Genomic DNA, 20,660 nt, shown 5'->3' with positions numbered 1-20,660 from the left:
GATCTGCTAAAAGGAAAATGGAAAGCACGCTTAAGCAGACTTTGTTTCATCTCATGCCAGGGAGAATTACTTGCTGCAAGAATATCAAACTGACCTAGCTCTATAATTTCAGGTGATGGGGTGAGGGGGGCCAGATTTATTAGTTCATATATGTTGATTGTAGTGAATGTTCTTAGTTTTATACCAAAAAATTCTATTAACTGTAGACTTGACTTTCTTTAAAGGATTTCTAATCAATTGCACTGATGATCTTGATGTCTAAGTGGTTAGGGTATAAAGCAGATTTATTCTATAAACCACACTCTCTAATTGCATCTTAATGAAAGTTAATCCTCGTGCAAACTGAGGCGTTGAAGCAAATTTACTGGACACAAATGAGGAAAGGTAACGAGGACGGAAAAAAATTAAACAAAAAACTTTACTTTTTTTTTATTAGTTATCTATTTTATACATATTAGTATATATATATGTCAATCCCAATCTCCCAATTCATCCCACCACCACCCATCCTGCTTTCCCCGCTTGGTGTCCATACATTTGTTCTCTACATGTGTATCTCTATTTCTGCCTTGCAAACTGGTTCATCTGTACCATTTTTCTAAATTCCACATATATGTGCTAATATATTTGTTTTTCTCTTTCTGACTTACTTCACTCTGTATGACAGTCTCTAGGTCCTTCTACGTCTCTACAAATGATCCAATTTCATTCCTTTTAATGGCTGAGTAATATTTCATTGTATTACTTTTATTCATAGAATTAAACCATAGCAGTTATTTCAATGTGACATCTAGACAGAATAGAAAGTGGTTTTGGACATCTACCTGAAATGTCAAACCCATTAGATTTCAAGTCTCCAATGCTTTTTGGGGCTTGGCATCCACTTGAACTAACTAAGAGAAGTGTTTTCAAGCTGCTCATGTCCCAACTGTCTTAGAAGCACAGACTAAGAATGAGGGCCCTAGAATTACACATCATCCCTGTGCTCGAACTGCAAATCTTATTTACATGAGTCATAATCATATTATGTTCTAAGTTATAAATACCAAATTGTACAATGGGAAATGTAAATCTATTTTCATTCCTTTAGGCTAGAAGATATATCCATAAACTACAATAAGATGGTAAAGTATACACAGAAGGACATCTAAGCGAAAGATATATGAATAGGCAAATAATTTCTACCAGTAGTGTTCAGCACTCTACCTGGAACCATCCTTGACAAATCCCAGGTCGTCTCTCCATGGCCATTTCTCCATCACCCGACCTCTTAGACAGGACCCTGTTCATGTCTTCTATAACTTGATTAATCAACACATTCACCTCTTGAACAGTTTAACTCTACTGACCAAGAAGTTCTTTCTAGTGAAAAATCCAAATCATCCTGCTGATATGAGAGTTTATTCTTATTATCTTTCCTCAATGAACAAGGAAAGATCATTCTGTGGCTTAAATATTTTCTTGTAGAGTTTCAAATTGCACATGTATGATCTGGATAAAATATACACATATGGCCAAAGATTGGATGGGAAAAGTATATGATTAGTTAGATTAGTTCTTTTTTGACCATGGTTTCTTTTATATTTTTGAACATATTTAAGAGTTGATTTAAAGTCTTTGTCTAGTAAGTTCAATGTCTGTTCTTCCTCAGGAAGACTTTCAGTTAATTTCTTTTTCTTTTTCTTCCTGTGAATGAGCCATACTTTCTTGTTTCTTTGCATGCTTCATAATTCTTTGTTGAAAAGTAGACACTTTGAATATTATTATGTGATGACTCTGGAAATCAGATTCTTTCCTCTCCTCAGGGTTTGTTGTTGCTGCTTGCTATGGGTTGGGGTTGTTTCTTTGTTTAGTGAATTTTATAAACTATTTTTATTGTGGCAAAATATACATATAAAATTTCCCATTTTAACCATTTTTTAAAAATAAATTTATTTATTTATTTATTTATTTATTTTTGGCTGTGTTGGGTCTTCGTTTCTGTGCAAGGGCTTTCTTTACTTGCAGCAAGCAGGGGCCACACCTCATCACGGTGCGCGGGCCTCTCACTGTCGTGGCCTCTCTTGTTGTGGAGCACAGACTCCAGACACGCAGGCTCAGTAGCTGTGGCTTGCGGGCTCAGTAGTTGTGGCTCGCAGGCTCTAGAGCACAGGCTCAGTAGTTGTGGCGCACAGGCTTAGTTGCTCCATGGCATGTGAGACCTTCCCAGACCAGGGCTCGGACCCGTGTCCCCTGCATTGGCAGGCAGATTCTCAACCACTGTGCCACCAGGGAAGCCCCCATTTTAACCATTTTTAATTATACATAATAATTCAGGGGCATTAAGTGAACTCATATTGTGTTGTGCTGTCATCATTATCAACATCTCTAGAACTTTTTTATTTTCCCAAACTGAAATGCTGTACTCATTAAACAATAACTCCTCATTCTCCTTCCCACCAGCCCATAGAAACCGTCACTCTACTTTTTGCCTCTATGAACTTGACTACTCTAGCTGCCTCATGTTAGTGAAATCACACAAATTGTGTCTGGCTTATTTCACTTAGCATAATGATCCATGTTGTAGCATGTCAAAATTTCCTTCCTTTTTATGGTTGAATAATATTCCATTGTGTTTACACATCACATTTTATTTATCCATTCATCCATCAGTGGATACTTGGGTTACTTCCACCTTTTGATTGGAACAGATATTTACTGCTATAAACATGAGTGTACAAATATCTGTTTCAATCCCTGCTTTCAACATTTTGAGATATATACCAGGAGCTGAATTGCTGGATCATATGGTAATTCTATGTTCACCTTTTCCAGAAACTGCTCTACTATTTTCTACAGTGCCTGCAACATTTTACATTCTCACCAGCAATGTGCAAGTGTTTGCATTTCTCCACATCTTTACTAACACTTGTTATTTTCTGTTTCTGTTTGGTAGAGTACTCATTCTTATGGGTGTGAAGTGGTACCTCATTGTGATTTTGATTAGTGATGTTGAAGATCTTTTTATGTACTTTTTGGCCACTTGTATATCTTCTTTGGAGAAATTTCTATTCAAGTCCTTTGAGACATTCTTTCAATGTTTACAGCTCTATCTTAGCTGTGACTTTCTGCTGGCATGGAGCCTAAAGATTAGTTGGAGGTGAAAGTCTCCTCGAATCCTTTCTAAGCATACACCCTACTCTGGGAATCTGCATGGCTTTTTAGATTCCTTGTTATATTGGGGTATTTTCAAAACAATTATTCCTCAAAGTAACTCCCTCTGCAGATTTGCCTCTTAGGCTTTAGGCATGACTATTGTTTGACCCAACTGTAATCTTTTGTCCCTGGTGGGAGCAGCTTGTTCATTTGCCTTTCAATGTTTTTGAAGAATGCCCTCTGCATAACTTGTTTTCTGTCCTGAGAGAACCTCAAATTAAGCAAAAAAAAAAAAAAGCAAACACCTTGTGTCATTCCTTCAGGGAACCCCCGGATATCAAAACAGACAAGCACAATTCCTTGATAACAAGATTCACTCTGTTCCCTCTAGAACCAGGAACCCATATTGAGAACATGGACTGCCATCTACACCACCACCATGCTGAGGAGAGATGTGTGACAAGCCTAAGGCAGAATGCCACAAACCTCCCTTATAGTGTTTAAGGGGCCTTTTCCTCGAGTCACCTTTTGCTCGTTTCCTTATTTCCTTTATTTATTTTTAATATTTATTTATTTAGCTGTGTTGGGTCTTAGTTGCAGCACGTGGGATCTTTAGTTGCGGCATGTGGGATCTAGTTTCCCGACCAGGGATCGAACCCAGACTCCCTGCATGAGGAGCATGGAGTCTCAGCCACTGGACCACCAGGGAAGTCCCTGGCTTGGTTCCTTTAAACCTTTGGCTATTTTCCAGAGTTCTCATAGAGTTGATTATGACAGTTTTTTGCTAGTTTTATTGGTGTTTCTGTGGAGGGATGGACCCTTGGATTTCCCAATCTGCTATTTTTGCCGACTTGACCACCAAACGTCACACTCATAACCCTGTATTTTTAATAAAGTTGAATGGGATTCAAAAGGCAGGTCAAGCAAAGGTATGAGCTTTGAAGTAAAAGAGGCAGTTCTGACACAATCTGGACACACATTCCCTCTCTCCTCTCCCTTCTCCCCACACTTATATCATATAATCCAGAAGCACCAACTCACAGACTAAAACCATCCACCACAACCTGGAACGCAGCACCTCACTCAATGTAGGACCTTGGTTTGAGCTATTTGAGGTAGCTTTTATGATTTAAGTACTTCTGAAGACATACTTTCTCCGTCCTGGTTGGTCTGAAGACTTCTCTGGAAAAGTCATACATTTGCATTTTCTATAAATCTCTGGCTTTCTCTCAATTCTTAAGTATTTCTTTCAAATGTGACAAATAAAAAGCAAGTGGAAGCATTCTGCTTTAATGATAAGGTTGGCTCCAGTGTGTATGTCAGGGTAGAATATGGCATGTGCTCTCATCACAAATGTTACAGGAGCTATTTGGTTGTCAGGGCTTCATCAAAAGCATCAGAAAATTGCTTAAGTTCGAGGGGAATAGACTATAATTTCCATATCTGCCTCAAATATCAGTTACCAACAACTTAAAAAATTCTTACCGATAAAGATAGATCCAATTTTCTCTATTCCATCAAAAATTAATAAATAAATATTATTTTCAGAAAGAATTTTTAAAATAATTTATAAACCTGACTAAAATTACATGAAAGAGACAGTGAGTCATAGGAATGATTTTTAAATGAAGAGAAATTTAATAAGTGGCCATGAATGTCTGTTGATATGCTGGGCAGCCCACTGTTGCATGATCAAAGATCTGTCTGGTAGTAACCAAACATCTAGGTTAATGTTGGGATTGAAAAATTCTTTGAGTTAAAGATCTTGCTGCAATTTATGTCAGAGAGTTCTGCCTATGTTTTCCTCTAAGAGTTTTGTAGTATCCGGCCTTATATTTAGGTCTTTAATCCATTTTGAGTTTATTTTTGTGTACGGTGTTAGGGAGTGTTCTAATTTCATTCTTTTACATGTAGCTGTCCTGTTTTCCTAGTACCACTTAATCAAGAGACTGTCTTTTAATGAAAATAAACAAATAGGACCTAATAAAATTTTTTATTTATTGGGAATAAATAAAGCTTTTTTATAGCAAAGGAAACCATAAACAAAATGAAAAGACAACTCTCAGAATAGGAGAAAACATTTGCAAATGAAGCAACCGACAAGGGATTAATCTCCAAAATATACAAACAGCTCATGCAGATCAATATCAGAAAAACAAACAACCCAATCAAAAAATGGACAGAAGATCTAAATAGACATTTCTCCAAAGAAGACATAGAGATGGCTAAAAACCACATGAAAATATGCTTAACATCACTAATTATTAGGGAAATGCAAATCAAAACTACAATGAGGTATCACCTCACACCAGTCAGAACGGGCATCAACAAAACACCTACAAACAATAAATGCTGGAGAGGTTGTGGAGAAAAGGGAACCTTCCTTATGATCCAGCAATCCTACTCCTGGGCATATATCTGGAGAAAACCATAATTCGAAAAGATACATGCACCCCCAGTGTTCATTGCAGCACTATTTACAATAGCCAGGACATGGAAGCAACCTAAATGTCCATCAACAGAGGAATGGATAAAGAAGATGTGATACATATATACAATGGAATATTACTCAGCCTTAAAAAAGAACAAAATAATGCCATTTGCAGCAACATGGATAGACCTAGAAGTCATCATACCGAGTGAAATAAGTCAGACAGAGAAAGATATATATCATATGATATTGCTTATATTTGGAGTCTATAAAAAGGGTACAAATGCTCTTATCTACAAAACAGAAATAGAGCTACAGATGTAGAAAACAAACTTAAGGTTATCAGTGGGTAAGGAGGGGGATAAATTGGAAGATTGGGATTGACTAATACACTCTACTATATATAAAATAGATAACTAATAAGGACCTACTGTATAGCAGAGGGCACTCTACTCTGTAATGGCCTATATGGGAAAAGAATCTAAAAAAGAGTGGATGTATGTATATGTATAACTGATTCACTTTGCTGTACACCTGAAACTAAAACAACATTGTAAATCAACTATACTCCAATTTAAAAAAAAAAAAAAGAAAAAGAAAAATTATTTGGGTTAATGTGTCTGATCACTTGGGTGTCTGTTAGCTTCCCTCAACCTGACCCTGTGATCACATCCATCTCTTCTCTCCCAGTTTAATCATTTTGCTTTTCTCAAGTCCCAAAGAATTCTACATATTCATTAATATCAAGCAATAGGACTAGAGAAAGACACAAGCAAAGGGAATTGTGGTACATTCCACACGGTGAAAATCTTTCTAATTTATGAAATGTCCTAGTGTATAGAAAATACTTGTCCAGCTACTTTGAAGAATATTAAAAATGTGGGGAAAAACTTTGCCAATGCAACTTGAGATGATCAATATGAGGCACTACCAAGAAGGAAAAAAAAAATGCAATCACAGGAGATTTTGCCATGAAACTGGTTAATTTTTTCTTTTCCTTCTTTCTTTCTTTTTTTTTTTTTTTAAGGCTTGGCACTTGAAGGGGGAAGTTTCAATATTCTGGAGAGTTTCCTTAAATGGAACAGTACACATCCCAGTAATTTCACATGAATTAGATCCTGCCATATGCTGAATTTGAATTTGGCCTCCAAGCTAATGTAGAAAAACAGCACATAATATTGTCAAACAGGAACTCAGAAGCTGGACAATCACTTTAGTTAATGTCAGCAGCCCTTTTTTGAGGTGTCATTTATATACAGATAATGCACACGTTAAGCATACAGATCAGTGTAATTTGGCAGTTGTAGAGGACCATGTAAGTAATCATAACCCAGACCAAGGTATAAAACATTTCATCTCTCCAGAAAACTCTCCTCGTGCTCTTTTCCAACCAACTGTCCTGCACTCCAGAGTCAATCATGCTATCACTATAGAGTATTTGCCTATCTCTGAACTTAATATAAATGAAATTGTGAAATATATTCTCTTTTCTATCTCTTCAACTCCACTGAAAAGTATATTTTTCAGATTCAATCATTTTGTATCAGTAATTCATCCCTATGTATAGCTGGGTAGTATTCGGATATATGTATACTACGATTTGTTTATTCATTCACCAGGTGATGGCCATTTGGGTTTTTTTCCTTTTTGGGGTTATTCTGAATAAAGGTGCTATGAACATTTTTTTACAGATCAGTATGTGGATATATGTTTTATCTCTTTTGGGTAAATACCTAGGAGTGGAATTGCTGGGTCAAGGGTAGGTAGGTATATACTGAACTTCATTAGATACTGCCAAAAAGTTTTCCAAAGTAGTTGAACCATTTTACATCCCACTGCCTGAGAGTTCAGTTATTCTACATTCTTGTTACCACTTGGTCTTATTAGTATTTTTTTTTTAACTTTAGCCATTTTAATGAGTATGTAGTTGTAGAATAGGTTTTTTGGGTTAGTAAATGATTTTATTAAGGCTTCTATTTTTCTCTAGCTTCATTTGCTTGATTTTTTGTTTTATAAAACATTTCCACATTCCAAATGCTATCAACAATTGTAGACAGGAATAAAAGATTAGAAAAAAAAACAAAACCAACACTTTACTGTGTATGTGTACAAATGTCAGAAACAGGCACATGGGAGAAAAGTATACTTATATATGTATAAGAATATGGTGTTGGGGCTTCCCTGGTGGCGCAGTGGTTGAGAGTCCGCCTGCCGATGCAGGGGACACGGGTTCGTGCCCCGGTCCGGGAGGATCCCACATGCCGCGGAGCGGCTGGGCCCGTGAGCCATGGCCGCTGAGCCTGCGCATCCGGAGCCTGTGCCCCGCAGCGGGAGAGGCCACGGCAGTGAGAGGCCCGCGTACCGCAAAAAAAAAAAAAGAATATGGTGTTTTGTTTTGTTCTGTTTTTTTTGCTGCACTGATCCTAGTTCCCCAACCAGGGATTGAACCCACGTCTCCCTCAGTGAGAGCGCGGAGTCATAACCACTGGACCAACAGGGAAGACCTGTTTTTTCTTTCTTTCTTTCTTTTTTTTTTTTTTAATAAAGAGACTTCAAGGGCTGAGAAGTTTGTGGATCTTAAAACAAGACATCTGGGGCTTCCCTGGTGGCGCAGTGGTTGAGAGTCTGCCGGCCGATGCAGGGGACACAGGTTCGTGCCCCAGTCCGAGAAGCTCCCACATGCTGCGGACCGGCTAGGCCCATGAGTCATGGTCGCTGAGCCTGTGCGACTGGAGCCTGTGCTCCGCAACGGGAGAGGCCACAACAGTGAGAGGCCCACATACCACAAAAAAAAAAAAAAAAAAAAAAGAATTCTCAAAACAAGATTTCTGGGCATCAAATTCTTGCTTTATTTCAAGAAGTTATTCCACCTTGAACTTCGAGTTGTGTTGACATCATTTATTGACATTCGTTAACTGACATTTTTGGCATTCCACTAAAACTTCAGCAGCAAATCTAAATAATGAGAAACAGTATCTAAATCCTGCCTTACGACAACAAAAAGCAAAAGGAACCCTGAAATTGCCTTTTTCACACTTGTAAAGAGTGTGTCTTTTGAATTTCGTGATTACTGTGTGTGTCATGAGAAACTATAAAATGCATACAGGTTATAAAATCACCCTAGTCCTGATATCTGATTTATCTGTGGCCCAGACTTGGGCATTTGTAACAAAACTCAGCTTCTGAAGCTTCAGCCCCACTCCGTAGAAGGCAGTTATGGATGCAAATTGGACTGTTTTCTGGGGTTACCACATCTATGAGGGTGCATCTCAGGAATAGCTGTCCTTTGGATACATGCTCCTTGCTTCCCAACCCAAGATTATCCTGAATTCTTAATAACTCCCCAAGGTGATTAACACATAATCACTATGAAATCAGCGTGAAAATGCTTTTCCAGCTATAAAACTTACAACCTGGATGGGGATCTGGGAATGCAGGACCAGATGTTAAATGTCTGCTACCTGGGGGTGGTGATGTGGGTAGTGGCTCTGACACCTGGCTCTGGGCCTGGAATTTAATCCACCACACATATCTGGTCAAAGAGCAAATATTCACTATGGAATTGTGTGTGTGTGCTTTGGGGGTGGGGGGTGGAGAAGCTTGGTCTTACATTTCTTTCCTAATGAACCTTTTCAATCTAGAAAAAAAAAGCAGAGGCAGAAATGTAAGCATAATCCCAGGAAAGTCCAATCCATGGTATTCTAGTAGGCATCCTGTTGTTTGTAAGGGCAGCTGAAATTGAAATGCTGACAAGGTTTCCTAGAAGTTTATCAGGTCTTGACTGTTCTCTCCATCCTTCCTTCTCCTGTCTCTCTCCTCTAACCACATCCCTACAAATCTAGCATGTATCAGTGGGACACCAAGGGCCAAAGGATGTCTATTCAGAGAAGTAACAAAGACTGAGTTAGGGGAATAGAACTTCAAGGTCTTCTCTACCCAGTAATCAAAGGAAGAAATTTACTTTAAATCGGGTCAGGCAGGTGCCAAATTAACTACAAATAATATTAAAATATGGGTTTTTTTTCGTAGTTTTGGTTATAGCCAACCTAAAGGTAAAATTCCTACCCTTCAGTTATACTAAATTAAAACCCCCTAATTTAGCAAGCGAGGAATTTATGAGTGATTTGTGGTGAAATGCAGTCACTAATATTTTATGATATTACACTTAATTCAAGTTATTCCTGTTAATCAGTTGAAAGAACCTTGGGAACAGAGGACAATTAGCCCCAGACCTTATTTAATGCAAAGTGTTAATGTCTGTTCTTTGTCTACCCCACTTGTCATTCTTTGTTATAGAATCTAAATTGGTGTATCTTTTAATCTGCTTCTGGTAAAAATTTCATCATTCAGAGAGAGAGTAAGAAAGAGAAAGAGAGAGAGAGAAAAAGAGAGAGAATATGAGTGAGCTGTTAGCTGGGATTCTCCCTCTTAACTACGTGGAGTTGTTCTCTTAATTCATTATATGTGGTGAATTTCATGTAAGGTGCACAAGAAACCATAGAAAAAACTTAAAAGCAAAGCACTGGTTTAAACTTTGACTCTAAGAATATACTGAAGGCACTGTGATGGCCCAGAGAATGAAGGGAGGTTTGGGGTATGTATGAGCTAGGGCTTATTTTAGTAATCAGAATCAAATGCTATGTATAACTGAATCACTTTGCTATATGCAGAAATTAACACAAATTGTAAATCAATTATACTTCAGTAAAATAAATTTAAAAAAATCAAATGTCCCTTTGCCATCTGGACCTTCCAATGGGTCGTAAACTGATCCTAAACTGCTTTTAATTACTAATTGGCTTAAAAATATGAGAATATATAAAAGCAAGCACTGGCAACCTGGACCTAGACATTCTTCTTCAATTTCACTTTATTTCAAATATAAGATAAGAGTAGCTAAAGGAAGGCTCTCATTTTTATGTGTTTTATTTACCTTCTCATATCCCTTTTAATTTCTTTTGATTTTCAAGAAGTATGTCTTCCTTTTCCTCTCTGCATCACTGAAAACCATTTGCTGAGAAGTGGTAAAGTACTTTATTTTTTGGAATTTAGTCTTTTGCCAGTGGTAAGGTCTTCTTGATCAACATTCAAAGCACAGCAAAACACTTCAACTTATTCTACGAATATTTATGAGAATCACCTGTGCCAGACATTGAATTAGATGTTGAACATATAAAGTTAAGCAATGCCAGATATAACCAATGTTCTCATGGAATTTACAGTCTACTGGTGGAGATTGTGAACACAAATAAATATACATTTACAAAAAGAAATAAAGGCTCTGAAGTACAAAGAGTCAGTCCTATTGAATATGTACATACAAAGATGGATAGATAGATGATAAATAGATAGATAGATACATAGATAGATTGATCCTGGAGGCAGGGGTGGGGGTAGTTAGGAAGACTTTTTGAGGAAGTGGCACTTGAGATACAAAGACAAAGGAAAAGAATTAGCCAAGAGAAGAGATGGGAGAGAAGACGCAGTATTGATGGAGGGGATCTCTTCCTCCCAGAGAAGAGGATAATAGTAACAAATGGTCTGGAGAAGTGGGGCTAGAACACACAGAGCCTTGGAGGTCATGATAAGGATTTTGGTCTTGGTACTCAGAGCAATGAAAGCTATTGAAGGGGTTTCAACCTGGGGTTCACTTGATGTACTTGTTAATCTGAAAATATCACTTTCACTATAGTGCGGAAAAAATGCTGGAAAGGAGCACAAGTGAATGGTGGGGAGACCAGTTAGGAAGCCACTGTGAAACATCAACTGACTGAGAGGGGCAGTCGGAAAAGAGAAAAATGAATACATCTAGGACTTACTAGGATGGATTCCAGAAGTAACACTTCAGAACACTGAATGCTTTGGAAATGGGTTGGAAGGACAAAGTATAAAGGATGACTTTTAAATTCTCAGACCGCAAAACTGGATGGAAGCAGGTGACACCATTTAAAGCAAGGAGGCGATGCTTTTATAATGCATTTGACATGTGTCCCCATGCAGGAATAATTTCCTTAGAATCAACCTTAGGTTTTATACGAAATAACTGTCTGGTCCATATCTGTGATGGACAATTAGATCCCTTTTTGATAATATCCATATTCAAAGGTACTGTAATTGTTTATTTAAAAAAAAAATGATCCTGGAGTCAGCTGTAGGGCTTCAGTGAACAGAAAAGCGAGAGTAGACAGAATGAGCACAGAGAACAAATTGCTTGATGCTTAGTAGCCTGAAGAAACAATGAGCTGGCTTTATTACAAGTTTGGGGAAATAAGAAAGTTCTGTGAATTGACAGCCTGCCGCTTCAGATTCTTCAGAGAAGAACTGAAGTTATTATTTTAGAAATGTATGCATTTGTTTTATCAGTGGGCCATTTTACCAGTAACTGTTAATTAATGCTAACCCTTGATTTCCAACCAGGAGCTGCAATTATACACCTTCAGATACATATAGCAAAATAGGCTATCTGGAAACAGCGGAGTAGAGATAAAGCAAAGCCATTGCCAGCAGATAATATTCAGAAAAGCACAGCTGAATTCAAAAGAAGAACTCATTTGCTGTGGCATAAAAAAACTCTTATTTGCAAAACAGAAATGTGATTTTTGTTAGGAAGCTTTATGATACTAGTCATTTCCTACAAACTTGAATAAGAAGCCAGAACATAACAATGGTAACGATGTGTATTAGAATATCATCAACTTCTAATTTCAGCCACAGATCTGAGATTCATCAACTGTTTTCTGAATATACTTATTTTTGTAGCAAGGTCTGTTTAGGGGGTGACTGAACTTTGATACATAGGTTGTGTTACATTACCTTCCCCCCAGATCTTTAGTGTATGGTATGGATTTGCGTATAGAATCAGAGTGGCATTCTTGGCAATATAAGAATATTCTGAATCACAGTGTACTCTCAAAACACAGTTTAGGAACTAATTTGTATGTATCATATGTTAGCAAAATACTACTGAGAAATTCACTGGAATGATTCTTTGATATACATTAGAAATTATCGCTGGACCAGGAAATCATCTCTATGCTCTAGAGTTTGTAAAACTATGCAGATGTATTGAATAGATTTTATAGTGCTCTGTACTGTGTCAGGGAAGGGAAAAATGCATTTTCTCAATAAAGCCACCATGTGGATTCCACATCCAGCTGTCTGCTAGATTTTTTGCTGTGGTGATATACAAAGGACACAATATTTAGATTTCTTTTTGAATGATGATCTTGCCACCTTAGGCAGGTTACTGTACCTCTTGAGCTTAAATCCCTCTATCTGTAAAATGGTATGACCTTACTCTTCTCGCAAAGCCATCTGGAAGATTAAATAGGATAATACATGTATATGTGTACAGTATAAAAGAAATACCCAATAATCTTAGCTGTCCCACTTGCACCACTAACTCAGCATGTCTTAAAAATAAATATACTATCTTTCACCCAATGCACTCTTCCAAGGATTTTCTGGCTGGAAATCTGAGCGTCTTCTTTGATACTCCTTATTGACCTCCCACACCAAGAAGTTTTAAAGTCCAGCCAAATTTTTAATACCAGTGTTACTTGTATTTGTGCTTATGAGACAGGAAGGAAGTGGGCAGGGCACAACCATTAAAAGAATGACACAACCATTAAGAAAAACAGGATGTCACCAAAAGCGGTTAGAACCTACTAGGCCCAAGATGGCAGAAGATTTGACTTTCAGTAGACCTTAGCCTCACTATACACTCACTGTAATACATTAGCATCTAAATGACACACCCACAGGTGCCATGATAGTTCCGAGGCCTACCATAAGAGGCCAAAAAAGTGGAAGGTGGCCCAACTCCTAGAAATCCCCACCCCTCCTCCAAGATAGTTAGAACATTTCTCCTACTCATTAGCCTATGAAATTACCCAGCCCATAAAAACTAACTACCGGACACCTCAGGGCTGCTCTCCCCTTCTGAGATGGCCCCCACTCTATCTATGGATTGTGTATCTCCCTGAATAAACCTGCTTTCACTTTACTATGGCTCACTCTTGAATTCTTTCCTGAGCGAAGCCAAGGACCCTCACCTGGCGGCCCGTCCCAGGGTCTCACCTGAGACCTGGGACATGACCGTCCTCTCGCATCCCATTTTCCTGCAACACTTACCTTCCTATCTCTACCTACTATACTAGTTCAAAACCTCATTTTCTCTCCCCTTGATCTTTGCATTTCTTTTCTAATTGGCCTGCCTAGCAGTGGTCTCTCCCAACATGAGTGTACACAGAACAAAGTTGCCAAATTCATTTTCCGTTGGCACACTTCAAGTCATACTACTGCTCAGAAACCTCCAGTTGTTTCTCATTTCCAGCCAAGAAAGCCTGTCACATAAAGCCTTCCATGGTCCTGTCCTCAATTCCTCTTCTTCAGCCTAACCTCCCACACTAACGCCCTGAACATAAACTCTTCCCCAGCCAAACCAGCCATCATGTCATTCCAAAAATGCCTTGTATTTTCCCAATTCTATGACTTGGCTTAATCTATTCATCCACCTGGGATGCCTTACTTGTTCTCAGGGGATTCCTACTCACTCTTCAATGCTCACTTCAAATACCACCTCTCTCATGAAGGCTTCCAAGAAACAAGTGTTTACCCCCTTATCCAACTCCATTGCACTAAACTTTTTCTGATAATATTTTCCACATATGGTTTTGCACTCAAGTTACTTTTAGACATATATGATCAATCCTTCCAGATGACAATGAATCTGTGCTTTATTTATCCTTCTCCTTGACTGTGTTTTCTTCATCTTTGTATATACTTCCAGGCCTTGCTCATGCCAGATATTCAAAAAATGTCATTGGATACATGAATGTAAATGTCTATATCAAATCTACTTTGTGACCTTCAAATTTGTTCCACGTGCCCTTTCTTTACAAAACACATTTTTGCTTTTCACCATTTTGTCTTTTATTGAGAAGAATCTACCTAAAATATGTATTAGAAGTGCGGAGGCTGGACCTATTTTGGGAACATTTCAGCACAGAATTTTGCATGAACATCAGTAAAAGCTGACCAGGCCCTGAAATTTTGTCAGTGTCACTAGTGCCTTATATTTGGAGTCATTTCCAGCTTCTTGGTCTCATTGATATGAATGCAGAGAAGGAAATTTTAGCAATCACTTACATGTATATGGTTACTTTGAACTTTCAAAGCACTTTGAAAGCTCTTATGCTGCACTTGACCCTTAAAGAGCAAAGTGGGAACAGGTGCTCTGATCACTACTTGAGAGAGAAGAAAACTGCCTTCCCAAGGAGAAGAAGTGACTTAGCCAAGGTCACAAAGCTGGGAAGTAATAGAATCGGAAGCAGAAATAGAATCTGTCTTCTAGATGCTGACCAGGTGTTTCCTCATTTCAGTAACTCGCTGGGTTCTCTATTCTTTTATTCTGCCAACTCCCAAGCTTTTTGGGTTCCCGGAATGATTGTTTGAAGTGCACAATCTTGTACATGCCACATATCCCGTTTCTCCCCAGGTTTGGTGAGAAGTGTGGCTTCAACTGTGACACTTTGCAAAAGCTTTTATCTCACTGCTACTTTATGTTATGTTATGTTATGTTATGTTATGTTATGTTATGTTATGTTATGTTATGTCATGTCATGTCCTGGTTAGGATGTGCCTAACATTTTTTTCTTTTAATTTTTTTGGGATAATTTCCCTTTAATAGAATGCATTCATTCTAACTGCACCATTAGATGGGTTTTGACAATCCATATGTATTCCCACCACAGTCAAGATACAGACTATTTCTGTCACCCTTTGTAGCCTATCCCCCATTTCCAGGCCACCACTGATCTGCTCTCTGTCTGCCTAACATTTAAAGCTGTGCTTTGCATTCACAACTGAAGTGCAGGTCAATTAACTTTGAGTCTCAGTTTCCTGATCTGTACAAAGGACACTGAACATCACCTCGAAAGGCCTTTTTGGCTTGAAGCATATTATTCTATGAAGTATGTGAGAACAATAACTCCCTAGAATCTGAAAAATATTTTTCCAACCAAATCAGAAAGAAAGGCAATTTTGCAAATGTCATTGAAGCTCTTCTATTTTTTAAAGTGTTGTTCTTTCCCCTTCTCTCCACCATTTCTGGTCAAGAGCTTCCAGCATGTGATTTCAGAACAGGTGTCTGCTGAAGATTATAAAAAGAAAAAGGGCCCAGACCATATTCACAGCTACAAGGATTCTTAGGCAAATCCACATAATACCCAGTGAGACATTTGACAAGAGTGAGCCATTAATGTGGAGAATGTGGGGAGAACACATTTATTGCTTCAAATGATCAAAAGTGGCTGCCAGTTTCACCAGCTCATTCCCAATATTCACACTGACCCTTGCTTTTGTGTTTCACTTCCGGGGGTTTAAGAAATATGCCCTTTCTGTTTAGGCAAAGATTAGGTGAGTCCCTGAGGCACCAGTGGGTTCCACATGGCCAAGTTCATGTCTATGAAAGAACAGGTCATGAAAACACAGAAGCCTGGGGATCATTCACTTCTGGACTGTTGACCTGGCCATTCATACCTGCATTCATCATGGCAGAAAGAAGAGGAAGGGCGACCATCTGAGGCCACCATATGAGTTAAGTAAGTGAGTGCCTGCATTGACAGAGCATCTTGGGTGCAGTGCTCCTGCTACAGAATGTGCTTGCAGCCTATTCAAAATTCTACCTCCGATTGGGAGGAAAATTACTCACAGCTAGGTAATGAAGTCGCATCTCTGTTCTGCAGCTAGCCGAAGCCACCTCATTCCTCTTCATCTGATCTAAATTGTACTGCTATTTCAAAATCTTATGCAAATATAAAGGGAGGGAAGTTTGAAGGGAAAATTACATCTCAGAACTCTTTGTGGCTTCTGGATTTGAGACATTGCTTGAAGGTCAGTGTTGATTCAGTACTGGATTATTAAACCATTACATGAGGCATGGAGCAAATTATGTCCTTTACTCAGGTAATTCTCAAAAAAATGAATATAAATTATTCAAAAGATAAGTAAATTATGGACCCTGTCCTGAGCTCTCATCAGTCAGTCTACATGTCCCCATTTCATCATCTTTCTTTCTTTACTTGGATTTGTTGGTTAATTTCAATCGTCACAGTCATTTACAGCAACTTTTGTTTGTTTGTTTATAAAATAAGGAGAATCAACAGTGACAGACATAGAGCACGTCTGTGTGTCCAGAATGAGAATGGAACTTAGCAAGCCCTGTCATTGACATCTCTCCTTTGCAAGTTATCTCAAGTCTTCCCTCCTACCATGTTACTCTTCTGCAAAGGCTCTCTTCTGCCTGCAGAAGAAAGTCTAAACATCTTGGAAGGACCTTCAAAACCTCCCTCAGAGTTTGAAGGGGGTTAGTGGTTCCTGAGCAGTCACATCACTACTAGATGGTGGAGCCCACATTTTAGAACCAACCCTCATGGGGCTGGTTCCAAAGCCTTAACTCCTAATTTCTACTCATACAGCTCCTCATACAATCTATTCTTAAGCCAGAAGTGCTTAACTGAGGTAACAACCTCACTACTTAAAATAGAAGAGACAGAACGAAAACAATGATGGTGTCTTTTCCTTTTCTACTTGAACGCAAGATCTGTATGCTTTTTCTTTCCATGAGTTTGTGCGTACGACACACGTGCACTGTCCAAAGCCAGGCAGTCATAATAATAATAACATGCCTCATTGCATGAGCAGTAGGAGAATTATTTTTAAAAATAAATATAGAGAATCAGGGCTCTAAATCATTGGCTTAGAACAGCCCTGGCAAAAGGTGGTATTTTCATGAGTCAAAAATAAGTCTTAACTTCAACAGATCAATTGTAGGTGTAACAATGCTGCCTTTATTCGTTGTCTGTCAACAATGTGGAGAAGGTGGGAATAATTCTAATCATTAATTATATCTGGCACAACCTCCATCCTACTTTTCATCAATGGGGGTCTATGACGAGGTGTGCTCCAGTGGTTTGGAAACATTTTAAAGGAAAACTAAGACTTGTGGTGTCATTGAGACTTGTGGGGTAATTTGAGAGACGAGAGGGAGGGAGTTGTCTGGAGGCTCCAAATGAATTGGAAAGAAGGTTTGTGTGAAAGGAGCCATTTAGCCCAACAGGTACAAGGGACAGGCTTTCTGAGATACAATGTGCTTCTGATTGCTGGCTGACAAGTTATTTTCTTTTCTGTCTTCTAAAATATGCAAGACTTTTTCCATGTTTTGATTTACAACTGGGTTAGGTTTCAACAACCTGTGGGCTTCTGCAAACTGCGGAGTGTGTTCCCAGTGAGAGAACATGTTTTGACAGAAGCTTCACCATGTCAAGAAAGCTAGAGAAATCCCACCCTGCTCTCTAGATGAAATGGTTATCGACAAAGCAAGAGAATAACAAGTAATCGCTCATTCATCAGGCACCAAAGCTAAATAAGGACTTTGGTGTAGATGAAGTTTCCAGATGAATGAAAAAAAACTTTAAACCTTTTTTTCTTTGAGTAGAGTATAAAGAGCATCATTTAACATTTTTTTCAATAAACTGATATGATTCTTATGAGCATCTATGAGTATGCTGTCCTAGGTAGCAAATATACTGAATCATTCCTTTCAATATCAATTATTAATTGATTACTTCTTTTGTCAAGTCACTGGGGTAATGCTGGAGGTTCACTGGGGAGTAAGACTGACATAACCTCAACCCTACGAGGGCTGCTAAGATATGGAAGACCATTTGGTCAAATCTCGGTCTGTTAAGCTTGTTATCTTCTTATCTCTGTGTATTTCCACTGGTGTTTGTGTTTTTAAAATGTCACTCATTTAAAAAACAGAAAAAGAAAAAAGGACAAGCAGAAAACAAGAGAGAAAGAGGGAAAGGAAGAGAGAAGGGAAGGAGAGAAAGAAAGAAGGAAGGAAAGAAAGAAAGTAGGAAGGAAAGAATGACCATTGTGAGTGCCTATTCTGTGTCAAGTATAATCTCAGGCATTGGGGATATGACAGCAAACAAGACAGGTGAGTCCTTCCCTGTTCTCCAAGGGAGAGACTGTAACTTATCTTTAATTCTATAACCTCAGCATCAGCATTGCACCTAGGATAGTTAATAAATATGTATTCATTGGGTGCCTGATTTGGTCATTGAATAAATGAACATGAACAGGTATGTTACAGGTTGGGAAAACATATTATACAAGTTCGTTTGAAAATGCATCCAAAATCAGAGACACTTGATTTTAAATTATTTTCCTGGGAGTATTTCTTTACAGCCTTTATGACATCAGGCCTAGCACTCTCATAAGAGGTTCCTTTTGCCATATAAATGACTGAAAAAAATTGTTCTCTATTCATTTTAAATTGCATTTCTGCTCCAGCTGTGAGAATTAAGAGTATGGTGAAAATATTTGATGACATTTTTTAGGGCAAGGTGGTTAAGAAGTTAGCCATAAAATAAAATGGGGAATGGAAAGTGTAAGGTATTTTAAATTTATTCTCTTATAGTCACAGATTTGAGGCACTGTACTTTGATATCAAGAAATAGGATTGCTGGAGATCTTTGACAAAAATGTCAGAGGTAGCATGAAATGTGGGACAAAGAAAGGAAAATAATGCTAAATGCTGATTAATTTGTGGCATGCTTCTAATAAGTGGACTGAGTCTGTCCTTCTGTGTTGATACTTGCAAATTGTCTCTTTATTTCATCAAATGTGTACATATTATAATTATCTTAATTATTTGCTCATTAATTGCAAGTAAGACTAACTGAATCCATGGAATATCAATCCCCAAGGCAAACAACAGCCCTGATCACTTACTCATACATTTAGAAACATAATAAGAATTCCCAGTGATCCAGCAAAGAGGGACACAACCCAAGAATCCTGATTAATTCCGTGCGGATGCAGGTGGCCTTAGCGAGCTCTGCTTCATCCACTAGTTACTCTACCAGGTACTCCACAATCATGGAAAGGTAGTCTTTTTAGCTTGAGACACTTTTCTTCAGTAGAAAGTAGTCTGTATCTTCTCTTTTAAAGAAGTTTCTAATCCAAATATTAGTTTACTATCCATATATATCTATGTGCTATTACAAGTAAATATTTATAAATTTCAGCTAGATGTAATTGCTCTATTGTGATTAATTTTCATAATAGAAAATTATACTGGAGGATTTCAGGAAGGTCCTTTTTATAGAGCATTCTACTTGGAAAAATGCTGCTTAAGAGTTTTTTAGTTTCTATAGCTGATGGTCAGATATTTTTCATGTTGTAAGTATGGATATGTCTCAATACCGTTTTTTTGAGAATGCAGTTCATTTCCACATGTAATTCATTATTCCCTCTGAATGCCCAGGAGAATCTGCAATACCCATCAGTCAAAATTTCTCACACTGTTGCATTACTAAACACTTGAGGAAAAGGGGAACTGTGAATTCCAGTGTAAGACTCACCCATTTTCCTTTACAATAGATCCATTAACTTTTAAAGATGCTCTCATAGGTGACGACACTATAACACAGGCTTAAGAACAGAATCTTCAGGACTGGCATGAGTAGAAGTGTAAATGGTGCCCAGCTGTGAAGTAATTTCCTAGTAATGGGGGCCTTACTTTGAGAAGCAAGAAATGGGCATGCTTAGGATTGCTAAGACAAGTGATATTTCAAGTGAATGCAGAACATCCAAATTTATTGAGAAATAAGGGAAGTCTGACATCTGTTGAGGTTATTCCCAATAATCCTGAATTTTTGTCTTAAGAAATGTTCCTGGACTTAAGGAAGAAAAGTTTTGAACTTCACAGACATGAGGATATCACCATATGGTAGGAATTTTCATCACATCCCTATTTGTAGGGAAGGTCCTTGCTCTATATTGCAGACCCCTCCCTATATTGGGCCAACTCCAGAAACCACATGTCCCTGGCTGGTGCTCAAAGATGGCTGCCATCAAGCTGTTCCTTCTCTATATGCACATGACAATCCGCCAGGGAGGGAAGGTGTCTATTCTTCCACTCTTTTCAATCTGAGCTAACTTATGATTGTGTTGAACCATAGAATATGGTAAAAGTGATGCTCTCCTAGTTCTGAGTCTAGTGGTTAAGAGGACTGGCACT

General features: G+C 38.2%; 1 protein-coding gene across 1 annotated transcript in view; it reads right to left on the bottom strand.

The window, feature by feature from the left end:
• PLCB1 (phospholipase C beta 1) overlaps positions 1 to 20,660 on the bottom strand; it is a 699,731-nt gene that overhangs the window by 285,537 nt on the left and 393,534 nt on the right.

This window comes from Phocoena sinus, chromosome 15, assembly GCF_008692025.1.
Source record: "Phocoena sinus isolate mPhoSin1 chromosome 15, mPhoSin1.pri, whole genome shotgun sequence".
NCBI classification, from domain to species: Eukaryota; Metazoa; Chordata; class Mammalia; order Artiodactyla; family Phocoenidae; genus Phocoena; species Phocoena sinus.
Note: the sequence above shows the minus strand (reverse complement) of the source record. Positions and strands in the feature narration are given on the sequence as shown.